The sequence below is a fragment of the Pangasianodon hypophthalmus genome, chromosome 7 (genome assembly GCF_027358585.1).
Source record: "Pangasianodon hypophthalmus isolate fPanHyp1 chromosome 7, fPanHyp1.pri, whole genome shotgun sequence".
NCBI classification, from domain to species: domain Eukaryota; kingdom Metazoa; phylum Chordata; class Actinopteri; order Siluriformes; family Pangasiidae; genus Pangasianodon; species Pangasianodon hypophthalmus.
In genome coordinates, this window is record NC_069716.1 from 30,231,716 (window position 1) to 30,249,254 (window position 17,539).

Below are 17,539 nucleotides of genomic sequence, written 5' to 3' on the forward strand. Positions count from 1 at the left end.
TGTGTGTGTGTGTGTGTGTGTGTGTGTGTGTGTGTGTGTGTGTGTGTGTTCCCTACCAGCATTACATTTCTCACATGCTATAAACACTGTAATAATAAATTATTAACAAACAGGTATGATTAAATTTCTACTAGAAGAGACCTCCACACTCAGGTCCAGCAGTCTGAATGCACAGCTGTTTATTCATGAATTATTTCATTCTCCACTAATAGCAGCATCAGTCACTAAGAGCTGAACACTGCGCATTAGAAGTTATAACGTAATAAACAGCATCACAATTTGAACATTTTACAGAAAATAAAGCAAACAGGATGTTCAGAGAGGTGTTAGCTCTACATCAGGATTTCTTTCAATTTCATATCATTTTTAAATGTAAAGAGAAAAATCCTTTAGTGCTCATTTATGATCTTACTAAAAAACATCTTATTCTTATAAAAATGTTCTAATATTATATTGTAAAACATTACAACTCTCTGTCAATGCTTCCTTTGTAACAAGCTTTAATCTTCTACAGACGGGACACAAAGACCTGCTGAACCCGAGTGAAATAAAATGAATGAATAAATAAACTGTTTAAAAACAAAAAGCCCAGCTTCACGCATATTTAAATAAAGGTGTTGTTGTTGACGGTGTGTAAAACTGCTCAGGATGCTTGCTGGTTTTTCAGGTAGAGATTTGTCAGAGCTTGTTGCCATGGTAACTTAAAGCTGACTCCGCCCCTTTTGGCTGGGCTGTTGGGATGAGCAGTAACGTCTAAAATCGTTTAGCTGAGACGCAGAGGAGGAGACCTCATGTGACTTCATTTAGTAGAAGAACTGTAATATAATTATACTCACAGAAGTGCCACTGCAGAGAAGCGTGCACTGAAGCACTGTAATGAGGATACACGTAGTTCAGAACCTTTCACCCTCGTTGATTACACTCTCTTAGATAAAAAGGAAAAATCTTGGACATATAAAGGTTCTTCAGCTGTTCCTCCAGTATAATCGTGTTCAGCCCCACTCCAGGTGCGAGGATTAGACGGTAGATTAAGGACAGATTCACATCATGTTGAAATCATCTCATCGTTTGTTGTAGACTCACCTGGACTGGACATTTAGTTGTTTTAGGATGTTCTTGGCTTAAGAAGCATGATCCTCTAATAGGCAGATTTAGAAGATAGTCAGTCAACTGGTTACCCTCCTGCTGAGACTGATGTCTCTGATCAGTGTGGCTCCTGGTCCATAGAGAGCCTGGCAGTGAGGGGACTAGTGAGTGTGAAATTGCCATCAGATCACCAGCATCTGGCAAAAGTCTTTACTAAGCAAGATGCCACCACACTACCTCCCCACCGGTGATGGTATTGCACCATAGACCTGCTTAGGCAGGGGTTCATCCACCCATCCATGTCTCTAGCCTTTGGAGAAAGAAGGAGGACTGTGATCTTTTATCCATTATTAAGGTCTAAACCAAGTGACCAAGAAGTTCCATTAAACCCTGCCTTTGGTGCCAGTCACACTGCAACAATTATGTGGAGCCCAAATTTTTTGCCAAACTTGACCTGAGGAGTGCATACCACCAAGTATCTTCTGGTAGGTGGATTAATGGAAGACAGCCTTTTAATGGAAGACATCAGCCGGGAGGAGCACATACGTCACGTGGGGTTTGTGTTGTCTAGGCTTTTGTAGCACAAGCTGTCTGTTCCATGCCTCCTCTGCCTTTTTTCCTAGAGTACTTAATTACATCAGAAGATGGATGTATGGAGGACCAAAAGGTGCAGGCTGTGCTGGAATGGTCAGATCCCAGAACCATCAAAGAACTTCAGAGATTCCAAGGATTCACCAATGACTATAGGAGGTTCATCATTTTCAGCACAGTAGGCTCATCTCTCACCTCTCTGCTCAAGAGAGCTTCACAGCGGTTCACATGGACACCTGCTGCACAGCAGGCTTTCACCTCTTCTAAGCAAAAGGTTTACCATGGCCACTGGGGGCCATTCTGCCTCGGTGGCGAGGAGGTTCCCCTGAGATGTTCCCCTTTTTCTCTCTAAACTTTCCTTAGATGAAAGAAATTATGATCTGGGGAATAGGGAACTTAAAGGCGCCCTCCATCCCTTTGTTGTGTACAAACCATCGGAATCTGTAGGACCCAAAGTCTCCCTCCTCACCAAGCCAATATATGCACATCATCAGTCCACCGTGGGCGTGTCCCAAACCACACGCCCTATTCCCTATATAGTGCACATCGTCAGTCCACCGTGGGCGTGTCCCAAACCACACGCCCTATTCCCTATATAGTGCACATCATCAGTCCACCGTGGGCGTGTCCCAAACCACACGCCCTATTCCCTATATAGTGCACATCGTCAGTCCACCGTGGGCGTGTCCCAAACCACACGCCCTATACCCTATATAGTGCACATCGTCAGTCCACCGTGGGCGTGTCCCAAACCACACGCCCTATTCCCTATATGGTGCACATCGTCAGTCCACCGTGGGCGTGTCCCAAACCACACGCCCTATACCCTATATGGTGCACATCGTCAGTCCACCGTGGGCGTGTCCCAAACCACACGCCCTATACCCTATATGGTGCACATCGTCAGTTCACCGTGGGCGTGTCCCAAACCACACGCCCTATACCCTATATGGTGCACATCGTCAGTTCACCGTGGGCGTGTCCCAAACCACACGCCCTATACCCTATATAGTGCACATCGTCAGTCCACCGTGGGCGTGTCCCAAACCACACGCCCTATACCCTATATGGTGCACATCGTCAGTCCACCGTGGGCGTGTCCCAAACCACACGCCCTATACCCTATATGGTGCACATCGTCAGTCCACCGTGGGCGTGTCCCAAACCACACGCCCTATACCCTATATGGTGCACATCGTCAGTCCACCGTGGGCGTGTCCCAAACCACACGCCCTATACCCTATATGGTGCACATATTGCTAAATTTAATGCATTATATGAACTATATATGTTCTTTGACTTTGTCGTGAAAACTGCAGCATGTGTGTGTGGGCGTGTGGTTTTCATCTGCCCTTCATTTTTAGGGTTTTTCCGTCTGGATGAAATGCTCCTGACTGAATCACACTGGAATTCTTATGGAAAGTTCTCTGGATGATGGAAAAGCGCAGTGTATAATTTGTAAGGGCTGTTTTTCACTTCGGGTTTGTTCTCATTCCAACAGCATTTAGCATTGAAGTGAGCAGCCTTAATAGTGAACATCTGGGAGTGATTGTGGTGAGAGAGAGAGAGAGAGAGAGACAGAGAGAGAGAGAGACAGAGAGAGAGAGAGACAGAGAGTTAGAGAAGGGGAGGCAGAGAGAGACAGAGAGAGAGAGAGACAGATAGAGAGAGAGACAGAGAGATAGAGAAGGGGAGGCAGAGAGAGACAGAGAGAGAGAGAGACAGATAGAGAGAGAGACAGAGAGATAGAGAAGGGGAGGCAGATAGAGACAGAGAGAGATAAAGAGAGAGAGAGAGAGAGAGAGAGAAAGAGAGAGAGAGAGAGACAGAGAGAGAGAGAGAGAGAGAGAGAGAAAGAGAGAGAGAGAGAGAGACAGAGAGAGAGAGAGAGAGAGAGAGAAAGAGAGAGACAGAGAGTTAGAGAAGGGGAGGCAGAGAGAGACAGAGAGAGATAAAGAGAGAGAGAGAGAAAGAGAGAGAGAGAGAGACTCAGGAGTTTTGTAGAGAATTTCAGTGAAGTTTTGCTTTTTATAAAGATTATATTTGCATAATATTTTATTTATAAAAATTTCAGATTAAAGTGTGAAACTTTCACTGACAACCAATGATGTCATCTTTCTTTCTTTCTTTCTTTCTTTCTTTCTCTCTCCCTCGCCATCACTTTATGAGCTCAGTAATGTCTTCAGGAAACAGAAGTGTGTTTGTGGGTTTGTTTCCATTTATTTGTGTTTTAGTTTCCTGGGAATCAGCACCTGGATGCTGTGAAGTGAAAACGAGACACTGAAAGTCCAGAAATAACTTTCTCCTAGACAACATGCTCGCTCCTCGAACTCCCCTCGCTCCCCTCGCTCCCTATTCTAGCGAATGAAAGTAAACATGGTGCGTCCGGGTGAGAAATCAGGTTTCATGCTGCTGCTGCCGCGGCGTCTGGCGGCTCGGCCGTGTTTTTTTCTCCGTCCACATCTGGTTTCCACTCCTCCGGTTCTTCATGCGGTTTCAGCTGTTTTTCTGTCAGACTTTAAAAACGTCCACGTCCCCGTCGCAGCGTCGGCACTTCTGCCCGGAGGTCTACAGTTACGCAGTGCCGTAACCGGGCCATGTGAAATTACACGCCTGACCACAACGCCGTGAAAAAGTGCAGCGCAGCCTCGCAGACACAAATAGACGAGTTTCAGTGTGAGTCTGGCCCCGAGCCCAGCCGAGCTCCAGAGCAGAACCTTAAAGTCGTTATAGACTCGCTGCAGCTCAGTGCGGCTCACACACACACACACACACATACTCTTCATCCTGTGAGGAACGACAGACGCAGACACATACATTATCAGACAACAGACGCAGACACACTCAGATAACACACACACACACACACACACACACACAGCAGTGAGGATGAAACCCCGCAGGACTTCAGCAAAGCATTCAGTAAGTCTTCACCTTTTCATTCATTCAGTTTTAACTTCACAGCTTTGTGACAGTCAAAGTGCCTGTGTGAGTGTGTGTGTGTGTGTGTGTGCGTGTGTGTGTGTGTGCGTGTGTGTGTTCTTAGGTCCAGCATACACAATAGCACGATGCTGAAGTGTGTTGAGTTTTAAAGTGTGTTCAGAGTCACTGTGAGTGAAACTGTGGATATCAGTGATATGAATAACGGAGAATTTACACTCTCTTGTGTTTGCTGTGGAGTTTTATAACTTTATGCAGATTTTAAAGTGTGAAACTTTAACGCAATGTTGGAGAAATTAATTTCACACTGACAGCTGATGATGTCATAACGAGGTGACCTCAGTTCAGCTCACACTAACCTCGACTTCACACGACACGTAACGACCATCGTCCATTCCACATCACACACTTTCTGCACAACCAACACAACCACAAACTGTATTATTACACCACACTGCTGCTGAGTTCTGCACTCTGATTGGTCAGAAGGTGTTGATTAGTTTTCTATAACAGCAGCTCTGACAGGTTTATATTAATATCGTTCTGATACACTATTGTTTCCATAGCAACAGCTCATTCACAGGGACGTGTACAGCGAACGCTCCACTGATAATAAACAGATAAAAAAACGTGTAATTGTTGAAGTAAGGAGATGTTTATTTGACGTTTATGGAAGGAGTCTCCAGTGTCAGCGCTTTGTAACAGTCAGAGGTAAAGCTGGAACTGTAAGTTTTGCATCTTCAGGACAGAGGAGTTTACGCTTCTTTGCGGTTTCTCAGTAACATGCGGAACAAGCTGCATTTATTATTTTTTTCTCTTATTATCTTGAAGAGAGAGAATAAAGAGGCTGGTGAGGGAACGAGTGTTTATAGCTGCTATAACGTAAGCGACAACAGGAACTAACTCATTTAACAGAACATTAAATGTAACTATAAACGGATAAAAAGTATGACTTGTCATTGTTTACTAAATAAACAGCAGTAAAAGTAGGTGTTATTGTCCAGCAGCATCAGTGTCGTATGAACACGTGGATAATCAGGACATCAGCGTAGATCAGTTTGTGCTGCGTTTAGACACGTGACAGAATCGAAGTGGAAACGGTTTAGTGTCATGTGACGTCTCTCGAGATTTACGGTTTTCGTAACGCGGCGGCCGCGAAGTGAAACGTGTGTGAAAGTGTAAGTTGATAAATGACCTTTACACTCTGATCACACTTCCACTGGCGTTTTCTCTCTTCTTCTCTTTCTCCTTTCTTTTGTTGTTTTTTTAAATTCAAAGTTTTCTTTCTTTTTTGTCTCATTTGACGCATTATTTACTTTTTCTTTTTTATTCTTTATTTATATATTTGTATTTTGTTCCTTTCCTTTTTTTGATTTTTCTCTTTCTTCTTTTCATTCTTACTCTACTTTATTTCTACTTTTTTCATCACTTCTTTTTTCTTTCTTTCTTTACTTTCTTCTCTCTTTGTTTACGTTTTTCTTCATTCGTTTCTTTTAGACTCTTCTTTAGGTTTCTTTCTTTCTTTTTCCACTTTCCTTTGGTTTTTTTTACTTTTATCCATTCATTCATTTGTTCTCTCTTTTTCCTCCCTTTCTCTCCCCCGCTCCTCTCCTCTCATTAGTAAAGGATGGGAGGAGATTTTTAAATGAAATTAGAAATAAAAATAAAGTTCAGTTTGATGTTTAAAAGCTCTTTAGCTGGGTGTGTTCATGTTAGCGGCAGACTGTCAGACTAGCGCTGTCGCTAATCACAGAGCAGAGAGAAAGAGCTTCACCACTAATGACAGTCCTACACACACACACACACACACACACACACACACAGCTGTGGGTATACAGTTACGCTGCACAGAACCTCTTTGTTTTCCTCAGTCGGGTCTCGAGCGCTCGAGCGTTGCGCTGCTCGCCGTGCTGATGTCACTGTGATCTGTTTCACGCTAAAATCCCCCACACGCTCACGCGCCACAGCCATAAACTTCCTCCTACAAAGTTACTGTAATCATTAAAACACTGCATCGTGTCTAAAATAACGCTAGCTGAAGTCAACAAACTGATCTAGCTAATAGCTTTTATTAAATAAAATGATTAAATAGAGCTAGATAGATAGCATTTTACTGACAGACTGTTAGCTGTTAGAACTAGCTAAACATGCTAAAGGGTTAGCTCTGTAGTTACCTACTTTTACACTATAAAATAAAGTGTGTGTGTGTAGTGTGTGTAGGGTGTGTGTGTATGTTTGTGTGTAGTGTGTGTGTAGTGTGTGTGTAGTGTGTGTGTGTAGTGTGTGTGTGTGTGTAGTGTATGTGTGTGTGTAGGGTGTGTGTGTAGTGTGTGTGTGTGTGTGTGTATGTTTGTGTGTAGGGTGTGTGTGTAGTGTGTGTGTGTGTGTGTGTGTATGTTTGTGTGTGTGTAGGGTGTGTGTGTAGTGTGTGTGTGTGTAGTGTGTGTGTATAGTGTGTGTGTGTGTGTGTAGTGTATGTGTGTGTAGGGTGTGTGTGTAGTGTGTGTGTAGTGTCTGTGTGTGTGTAGTGTGTGTGTATAGTGTGTGTGTGTGTGTGTAGTGTATGTGTGTGTGTAGTGTGTGTGTGTCTGCTGCTGAAAATAAGAGTCTAGGTGCATGATGATGTCACAGTGTAATGAAGTGTCAGAGTAAGTGGTGGTTGAGGGGAGCAGTAACAACATAATCACACACACACACACACCCTACACACACACACACACACACACACTCATACACACCCTACACACACACGCACACACACACACACACACACACACTAAATACACTCTCTCTCTCTCTCACACACACACACACACACACACACACATACACACACACACACACTCATACACACCCTACGCACACACACACACACACACACACTAAATACACTCTCTCTCTCACACACACACACACACACACACAGGTATGCTGAGGTAGCAGTTTTATTTCCCTCTGTGCGCTGTTCAGCTCCACTTAGCTTCGATTTCCCCTGAATAACACCACAAGAATTCCACGTCTGAAGAGCTGCCTTTGTTTTCACCATGTGTGGGTTCAGGTTAACACACGCGCACACACACACACACACACACACACACACACACAGAGTGAGAGTGCTGTATGCTCTCACAGAGCAGTGGGATTGCAGCCCACAGTGGAGGTTTAGAGTTGTTTATTTGATTTCGTTTACAACTTGACTAGTAGCTAATGTTGTATTTGTGTTTGTAGATGATCAACTCGCTAACATAGCACAAGTTATGTAGCATTAACTCATGAATTAGCTCTTTAGCGGTGTAACAGTGAACAGTGGGTCAGTGAATAAATGAATAGATTAATAAATCTGTGAATAAGTGAATCATTTAGTAAACAAGTGACTCGTTATTGAATCAGTGAATGAGCAGTTCAGCCCGTGAGTCAGTAATCAACTGATTCATTTGTTACGCATGTTGTTTGTGCATCATTAACCCACTCGCTGATTCCCCCACTCACGCACTCTTCCACTAATTCACTCCCAGGTTTCTCTGTGTAAATGTTTAGTGTTTGTGTTGTGTTTTTTTCTAAACTGTAATGTGTGTGTGTCGTGTTCTCCATAAACACAACTCTTTTGTCTCTGTGTATTTCAACATATAAATAAAGCTCTAAGGTGGAAAAAGCCGAACAGTAAAGTCAGTCAGATGATTATTATTCGGGTGAGAGGCGGTTCAGTCGGCGGAGACGAGTGTGTGTGTGTGTGTGTGTGTGTGTGTGTGAGAGAGAGAGAGAGAGAGACTCATTTATTATTGAAGACTCTTTGAGGAAAGTGTATCATTTCAGCTCATTGTGTGTGAGACACGACAGCAAGACAAGAGGCATCACAGACACACACACACACACACACACCTTCATCCAGCGTGGAGCTCCATAAACTCCAGCAGCTCGGTAAGAACAAAGCTGTGTGTGTAATATTCTGTGTGATGTGTGTGAACATAACTGTCAGTGAGAAACATGGTGTGTGTGTGTGTGTGTGTGTGACACTTGTTGCACTAGCCTGTCCTATAATACACCATGGTACAGAGTGGGCGGGGCTTATAGCAGATAGCAGATAGCAATAAACTGTTAATGAGCCGGACAGTAAAATAAACACATGTAGCCTGTTAGCACTCACTGTTAGCTAAATTAACATGCTAACATGAACTAGCATTAAACATTATCGTTTACGTTGTTTACAAGTACCCTAACCCTGCACACTTTACATAACTACACTGCTGTTTGTGATGCTGCTGTTTAAATCTGAATGAATAATTTAGCTGGAATTCACCTGAATCGTGTTCCAGTCAGCTACATTCAGGTTAAATATCACGTTATGGTACATTCTGCATGTCTGCTCTTCATCAATCAATGAACAAAGCAGCTTTACAGAAATAAATAAACTCAGGATAAAAATTTTAAATGTATGAATTTATCCCTAATGAGCGAGTCAGAGGAAAAATTCCCTGAGACGATATGAGGCAGAAACCTCGAGAGGAACCAGACTCGAAAGGGAATCGATTTAATTTGGCCAATCAGGACAGGCGGATTTGATCATCTGACTTCAATACATAACACAGTGGAGCTCCTCGTCTTCTTTGTAATATTTTAAACTTAGCATCTTTAAAACCTGGTCAGTTTCAATAGTTTATTTAGAGCTTATATATCAGATCATTAGCAGTTTGTTACCATAAATGAAGAAAAAAGTACAACATGGCGTCCCACAAGGTTCTGTTTTAGACCCGCTGTTATTCTCCTTTATATCCAGAGGCTTGGACATGAAATACACAAACACACTGATTTCACTTCTACACTGATGATTCACTACACACTCTTCTCACACTTCTGGGTTCTGTGTGATGGACATCGTAATAATCGGGGAAACGTGACAGTAACGGCACTGTTCATGCACAAACGTGTTGCTCCACCTCACAGAGTTTAATTATTTAATTGTTTCATAACGCAGTGACGCATTTTATCATATGAACCTAACAAAACATTGTCGATTTCTCACTTTCCCATGTGCCCACGTGTAAATAATGAGCTTTAAGAAGGTTGGTTTGATTTAAAAAATGAAATAAAAGGAAAAAGTAAAACCTCTGTGATGTTATTGAGAGAGGATTGTTGAGTTTACACTGTACAGATCTGCTCGAGTGTAAAACACAGCCAGTGATCTCATCCTCCACGCTGGAGATGCTGGAGCTGTGATCATGTGACCATCAGGAGCCAGTCTCACAATGGGGTTGAAAAGGTGCTGTGTAACTTTACCCTCTCCAGTCATACGAGCTCAATAAACACACACACACACACACACACACAGAGTAGAGTTCAGCACTCAATGAGGATTTAATACTGAAATTCAGTATTTAGTTCTCAGACGTAACTACAGACTTAAGTGGTGTGATGTTAGGTCTGATAACATGTAATTTTGGGTCTGGTTCTGTGTGTTGCTGACTGGGCAGTTTAGCGTGTGTGTGTGTGTGTGTGTGTGCTTAAAGTTATTTATAATAAAGTACCTGAAATCATGCTGAAGCTCTCTGTTGTGTTGTTTAAAGCATAACAGCGCTATTCAGAAGTTACGCTCAACTCTGACCTTCAACTTAGACGCATTTTTCTTGTGTACTTTACTTTAAAATACAAACAAACAAACAAACATAAAAACATAAAAACGCGTGTCTTACTGTACAACCTCCCCAGCAGAGGTTTTACACTGATGCACTCTCAGTCCCTGAGCCAGTGAAGTAAACGTGTTTCTGACAGAAACTTCACAGCACATCTGTACGTCACTCTGATAAGGCAGCTGCTAAATGCTATAAATGTAAAATCCACTCAAGCAGCTGCGTAACTCGACTCTGAACACGAGGAACTTTCTCCACGTAAATACTGCCGCAGGTTTGGATGTAAAACTGTACGTTATATTTGGGTTTATAAAGATCACGGAGAGATTGTTGTCAGGTTTAATGATCCTGCTCTTCTATAGCGAGCTGGTTTTGATTATTAACTCACTAACTCTATGACCGATAAGCGATGCATTAACGCCGAGGCTCACTTTCTGTTCAGTGTGTGTATGTGTGTGTATGTGTGTGTGTGTGTGTGTACTTGTACTGTTTGCTGCTGTTTGTGTTCAATCTATAATCATACACTGTTTACAGAACTTCATACATTTGCACCTTGCACTTTAAATCTCTCATCTGGACAAGAAGCTGTTACGTGTCACTGTCGCAGCTGAGGGCTGAGCAACAATAACCTCAGTTCTCTCTTCACACAACTTCATACAGCTAATGTATGTCTTACTGTATACGGTGTGTGTTAAAGAAAAAAGTGTGTTTAATGTATACAGTGTGGTAGTGTTAGTGTGTGTTAGTGTATATAGTGTGTGTGTATATATATAGTGTGTGTTAATATATATAGTGTGTGTTAATGTATATAGTGTGTGTTAATATATATAGTGTGTATTAATGTATATAGTGTGTGTTAGTGTATATAGTGTGTGTTAATATATATATAGTGTGTTAGTGTATATAGTGTGTGTTAATATATATATAGTGTGTTAGTGTATATAGTGTGTGTTAATATATATAGTGTTTGTTAGTGTATATAGTGTGTGGTAATATATATGGTGTGTGTTAGTGTGTGTTAGTGTATATAGTGTGTGTTAATATATATAGTGTGTGTTAATATATATATAGTGTGTTAGTGTATATAGTGTGTGTTAATATATATAGTGTGTGTTAATATATATATAGTGTGTTAGTGTATATAGTGTGTGTTAATATATATAGTGTTTGTTAGTGTATATAGTGTGTGGTAATATATATGGTGTGTGTTAGTGTGTGTTAGTGTATATAGTGTGTGTTAATATATATAGTGTGTGTTAGTGTATATAGTGTGTGTTAGTGTGTGTTAGTATATATAGTGTGTGTTAATATATATAGTGTGTGTTAGTGTGTGTTAGTATATATAGTGTGTGTTAATATATATAGTGTGTTTTAGTGTATATAGTTTGTGTGTATATATATAGTGTGTGTTAGTGTGTGTTAGTGTATATAGTGTGTGTTAGTGTATATAGTGTGTGTTAGTGTATATAGTGTGTGTTAATATATATAGTGTTTGTTAGTGTATATAGTTTGTGTTAGTGTGTGTTAAAGAAAAAAAGTGTGTTTAATGTATACAGTGTGTGATAGTGTGTGTTAGTGTGTGTTAGTGTATATAGTGTGTGTTAATATATGTAGTGTGTGTTAATATATATAGTGTGTGTTAGTGTATATAGTTTGTGTTAGTGTATATAGTGTGTGTTAGTGTATATAGTGTGTGTTAATATATATAGTGTGTGTTAGTGTATATAGTGTGTGTTAATATATATAGTGTGTGTTAATGTATATAGTGTGTGTTAGTGTATATAGTGTGTGTTAGTGTATATAGTTTGTGTGTATATATATAGTGTGTGTTAATATATATAGTGTGTGTTAGTGTATATAGTGTGTGTTAGTGTATATAGTGTGTGTTAGTGTATATAGTGTGTGTTAGTGTATATAGTGTGTGTTAATATATATAGTGTGTGTTAGTGTATATAGTGTGTGTTAATATATATAGTGTGTGTTAATGTATATAGTGTGTGTTAGTGTATATAGTGTGTGTTAGTGTATATAGTTTGTGTGTATATATATAGCGTGTGTTAATATATATAGTGTGTGTTAGTGTATATAGTGTGTGTTAGTGTATATAGTGTGTGTTAATATATATAGTGTGTGTTAGTGTATATAGTGTGTGTTAGTGTATATAGTGTGTGTTAATATATATAGTGTGTGTTAATGTATATAGTGTGTGTTAGTGTATATAGTGTGTGTTAGTGTATATAGTTTGTGTGTATATATATAGTGTGTGTTAGTGTGTGTTAGTGTATATAGTGTGTGTTAGTGTATATAGTGTGTGTTAGTGTATATAGTGTGTGTTAATATATATAGTGTTTGTTAGTGTATATAGTTTGTGTTAGTGTGTGTTAAAGAAAAAAAGTGTGTTTAATGTATACAGTGTGTGATAGTGTGTGTTAGTGTGTGTTAGTGTATATAGTGTGTGTTAATATATGTAGTGTGTGTTAATATATATAGTGTGTGTTAGTGTATATAGTTTGTGTTAGTGTATATAGTGTGTGTTAGTGTATATAGTGTGTGTTAATATATATAGTGTGTGTTAGTGTATATAGTGTGTGTTAATATATATAGTGTGTGTTAATGTATATAGTGTGTGTTAGTGTATATAGTGTGTGTTAGTGTATATAGTTTGTGTGTATATATATAGTGTGTGTTAATATATATAGTGTGTGTTAGTGTATATAGTGTGTGTTAGTGTATATAGTGTGTGTTAGTGTATATAGTGTGTGTTAGTGTATATAGTGTGTGTTAATATATATAGTGTGTGTTAGTGTATATAGTGTGTGTTAATATATATAGTGTGTGTTAATGTATATAGTGTGTGTTAGTGTATATAGTGTGTGTTAGTGTATATAGTTTGTGTGTATATATATAGCGTGTGTTAATATATATAGTGTGTGTTAGTGTATATAGTGTGTGTTAGTGTATATAGTGTGTGTTAATATATATAGTGTGTGTTAGTGTATATAGTGTGTGTTAGTGTATATAGTGTGTGTTAATATATATAGTGTGTGTTAATGTATATAGTGTGTGTTAGTGTATATAGTGTGTGTTAGTGTATATAGTTTGTGTGTATATATATAGCGTGTGTTAATATATATAGTGTGTGTTAGTGTATATAGTGTGTGTTAGTGTATATAGTGTGTGTTAATATATGTAGTGTGTGTTAATATATATAGTGTGTGTTAGTGTATATAGTGTGTGTTAATATATGTAGTGTGTGTTAATATATATAGTGTGTGTTAGTGTATATAGTTTGTGTTAGTGTATATAGTGTGTGTTAGTGTATATAGTGTGTGTTAATATATATAGTGTGTGTTAGTGTATATAGTGTGTGTTAATATATATAGTGTGTGTTAATGTATATAGTGTGTGTTAGTGTATATAGTGTGTGTTAGTGTATATAGTTTGTGTGTATATATATAGTGTGTGTTAATATATATAGTGTGTGTTAGTGTATATAGTGTGTGTTAGTGTATATAGTGTGTGTTAGTGTATATAGTGTGTGTTAGTGTATATAGTGTGTGTTAATATATATAGTGTGTGTTAGTGTATATAGTGTGTGTTAATATATATAGTGTGTGTTAATGTATATAGTTTGTGTTAGTGTATATAGTGTGTGTTAGTGTATATAGTGTGTGTTAATATATATAGTGTGTGTTAGTGTATATAGTGTGTGTTAATATATATAGTGTGTGTTAATGTATATAGTGTGTGTTAGTGTATATAGTGTGTGTTAGTGTATATAGTTTGTGTGTATATATATAGTGTGTGTTAGTGTATATAGTGTGTGTTAGTGTATATAGTGTGTGTTAGTGTATATAGTGTGTGTTAGTGTATATAGTGTGTGTTAATATATATAGTGTGTGTTAGTGTATATAGTGTGTGTTAATATATATAGTGTGTGTTAATGTATATAGTGTGTGTTAGTGTATATAGTGTGTGTTAGTGTATATAGTGTGTGTTAGTGTATATAGTGTGTGTTAGTGTATATAGTGTGTGTTAATATATATAGTGTGTGTTAGTGTATATAGTGTGTGTTAGTGTATATAGTGTGTGTTAATATATATAGTGTGTGTTAGTGTATATAGTGTGTGTTAGTGTATATAGTGTGTGTTAGTGTATATAGTGTGTGTTAGTGTATATAGTGTGTGTTAATATATATAGTGTGTGTTAGTGTATATAGTGTGTGTTAATATATATAGTGTGTGTTAATGTATATAGTGTGTGTTAGTGTATATAGTGTGTGTTAGTGTATATAGTTTGTGTGTATATATATAGCGTGTGTTAATATATATAGTGTGTGTTAGTGTATATAGTGTGTGTTAGTGTATATAGTGTGTGTTAATATATATAGTGTGTGTTAGTGTATATAGTGTGTGTTAGTGTATATAGTGTGTGTTAATATATATAGTGTGTGTTAATGTATATAGTGTGTGTTAGTGTATATAGTGTGTGTTAGTGTATATAGTTTGTGTGTATATATATAGTGTGTGTTAATATATATAGTGTGTGTTAATGTATATAGTGTGTGTTAGTGTATATAGTGTGTGTTAATATATATAGTGTGTGTTAATATATATAGTGTGTGTTAGTGTATATAGTGTGTGTTAGTGTATATAGTGTGTGTTAGTGTATATAGTTTGTGTGTATATATATAGTGTGTGTTAATGTATATAGTGTGTGTTAATATATATAGTGTGTGTTAGTGTATATAGTGTGTGTTAATATATATAGTGTGTGTTAATATATATAGTGTGTGTTAGTGTATATAGTTTGTGTTAGTGTATATATTGTGTATTAGAAATTAGTACCAGAACTATGATTTTGTTTTTTACTTTAGAACACACACACACACACACACACACACACACACAGTTGCTCTGTAATACTCAGCATGAACAGTATTAATGTTTATTCCTCCTGATGCCTCCATCATTCCTCACACACTCCCACTAACGACTCCAATAACACACACAATGTGTATGTGAGCTGAGCCTGCTTTACACACACACACACACACACACACACAGGTTTAGAGAGAAAATTAAGGATTGATTTGACTGAGTGACTGCAGGCTCCTTCTCTGTGTGTTTATGTCTGTGTGTGTGTGTGTGTGTGTGTGTCAGCTGTCAAAACACTCCTCCTGACAGCTCAAACACACCCAGGAGTGGGCGGAAAGGGGATAAATAAATCAGTGCTGCTTTAACACACACACACACACACACACACACACACACAGTGCTCCACTGGTAGACATGTTTCCACAGCAGGAACTTTTTCAGAAACTCAGGAAGTTCAGCAGTAGTTTCTCTAGAGGAAGCAGGACTGATGTCACTTCCTGTTCAGAGTCTTTAAAGAGGAGTTCCTGTGTCTGTGATGAAAAGGGGTCTGGTTCTTGTTTATATAAAGTGGGAACGGTTCCACGGTTCTCTCTCTTGGTTTCTGTTTAAACCCCACTTTCTCCGGCAGTAAAGCTGATAAACTCTGATTAACACTCAAACACAATTATTTATTAAACACTTCAGATTATTCTGTAACGAGCATTATATCGCCAGATTCAACATCAACCTGAGTGTTTAACCCAAGTGTTTAATCTGAGGGTTTAATCTGAGAGTTTAATCTGAGCGTTTAATCTGAGTGTTTAATCTGAGTGTTTAATCTGAGTGTTTAATCTGAGAGTTTAATCTGAGGGTTTAATCTGAGAGTTTAATCTGAGAGTTTAATCTGAGAGTTTAATCTGAGTGTTTAATCTGAGTGTTAATCTGAGTGTTTAATCTGAGGGTTTAATCTGAGAGTTTAATCTGAGAGTTTAATCTGAATGTTAAATCTGAGCGTTTAAACTGAGTGTTTAATCTTAGAGTTAATCTGAGTGTTTAATCTGAGTGTTTAATCTGAGTGTTTAAACCGAGCGTTTAAACTGAGTGTTAATCTGAGTGTTTTTACTCGGTGGTAATACATCTGTAATGACGTTTCCTCTCCATCTCAACTCTCTTTCTATTCAATTCTATTATTTGCTTGATTTTATCTAATCTCTGTTATGTTTTATACCTTATTCTATTTTTTTATTCTAGATGAATCACTTTATTTATATTGATGAAAAAATAATTTGATGTTAAATATTTATATGTGCAGTAAAAACAGATGATTGTCTTTAGTCAGTGTAGAGATGATGGCAGAGTGTAAACTGTGTGGACGGCGTGTGGTTACTGGAGCAGGAGGTCGGGTTAAAGCGGGACGTGGTGGACTTCAGCGTTATCTGAGGAATGTGCTGCTTTAAGAGCCACATGTAGGGGAAAGTTTAAAGCGGGATTATGGGAAACAGATTTAATAAAGAGCTTCATATGGAAGTGTGTGAGCGCTCTATTTCATGATTTATGCTCGGTTCAGTTCTCTTCATCACACTGCTGATGATGGTTTTGTTTCCTGTGATTCAGTGTGCAGGAACAAGCAGATCATCAATTCAATTCAATTCAATTCAATTTTATTTGTATAGCGCTTTTAACAATGGACATTGTCACAAAGCAGCTTTACAGAAATAAATGGATTCACAAAAATATATTGTAAATATTTAAATTTATCACTGTGAATTTATCCCTAATGAGCAAGCCAGTGGCGACGGTGGCAAGGAAAAACTCCCCGAGATGATATGAGGAAGAAACCTTGAGAGGAACCAGGCTCAAAAGGGAACCCATCCTCATCTGGGCGCAACGGATAGTGCAATTATAAATAAATCCCTTCTATTGTGTACTATATGGACAAATAGTGCAATTGTGCAACCAATAAATTCATCGCAGTATTTGCAAGAGGTCCGGCTGGTTAAAATCTATCCACTGTCCACTGATGGAGTCCTGAGTACGAAGCTGCTCGTGGCAACTGCAGCCCCAAAGCCACTACAGCAATCGCAGTCCCAAGCCATTACAGTACAGCTCCCCATATGTGATCCCCAAGCCATCTCCACAGCCCCCAGGTGGCACCATCCCCAGCAATCCAAACAGTTCTTCAGGCAGTCCATATGGGGCCACCCCCAGCAGCAGCGAGCGAACTCAACCGATGAGAACTCCAACCAGAAGTAGGGCATCAGGATGGGTCAGGCAGCGAGGAGGAGCAGAAGGGGTCAGGATCACTGGCATCATTGGCATCTCAGAAGTAGCATGTGTAGCTCGACAGAGAGTGAGGGAGAGAGAGAGATGGAGAGAAAGGAAGAGATTGTTAGGTGAGCTTTTGTCCTCTAATGGTTAAGCACGATGTACTTTGCATGCAGA

At 38.9% G+C, this 17,539-nt stretch overlaps 1 protein-coding gene across 2 annotated transcripts in view; it reads left to right on the plus strand.

The window, feature by feature from the left end:
- Positions 1-4,081: 4,081 nt before the first annotated feature.
- LOC113524733 (INSC spindle orientation adaptor protein) overlaps positions 4,082-17,539 on the plus strand; it is a 55,661-nt gene continuing 42,203 nt past the window's right edge. The window contains exon 1 of one of the 2 annotated variants that reach the window (XM_034305837.2): positions 4,082-4,599. The gene's annotated coding sequence lies outside the window, so the exon portion shown is untranslated. Of the gene's footprint in view, positions 4,600-8,382; positions 8,536-17,539 lie in introns of those variants that run through there. The other variant, XM_053235566.1, reaches the window with a different exon arrangement.